Genomic DNA, 824 nt, shown 5'->3' on the forward strand with positions numbered 1-824 from the left:
AATTTATTTTTTTAAATGGTTTATTGGCATTTGTCTGTAAATGAAATTATAATGCACTATTAATTTATCCAGTGCTCTAAAAAGTAAAGCAAATCAAAACTTACATTCATTTAAACATGTTTTAAAAACTTTTAATGTCAAATAAAACCAATACAAAACTAAACCAATTTACAGCTTCCAAAAGCTTGACTTCAAATGTTGCTATATTTCAAGACTTTGCATAAAAATAAGAAAATAATAATAAATAAATAAATAAATGGTATTAGAAAACAAGGCTGGGAAAAAAATAAATAATATTCAGAATTTCCAATGCATCTCCAACTTCTTGGGTAGGATCAAATAAGTTTTATTTTCAATAGGAAAAAAAATCAGACTTTAATACAAAATAAACACAAAACTATATACAAAATTTTACCATCATATTTTTTAAAGAAATTTTTTAATAACAATATTAAAACATAAAATTTATTGTCGGACCAGCATACTTGCTCTATGCAACCTTTATGTCAATTTTAGTTTAACGACAAAGTGATCTTTGGAAGATAAATGAAGAATACATCTACAATGAACAAGAACAAAATTGATTGCATGAATAATATAAATCATCAAATAACATCCAATATGAAAAACTCAAAAAATACAATAGAAACTAAGCACGTAAAAATAACTAGCAAAAATATCAGTAATTTTTAGCTTTTTGTCTATTTTTCTAGCATGAAATATTGGAAAGAAATAAAATTGGTATATAAATTAGTATTACAGCTGCATTTAGTTTAGGAAACAAATGAAAAAAGGCAGAACATGAGACTTTAATTTTAAGGACT

The sequence above is a fragment of the Citrus clementina genome, unplaced genomic scaffold (assembly GCF_000493195.1).
Source record: "Citrus clementina cultivar Clemenules unplaced genomic scaffold, Citrus_clementina_v1.0 scaffold_3, whole genome shotgun sequence".
NCBI lineage: Eukaryota > Viridiplantae > Streptophyta > Magnoliopsida > Sapindales > Rutaceae > Citrus > Citrus x clementina.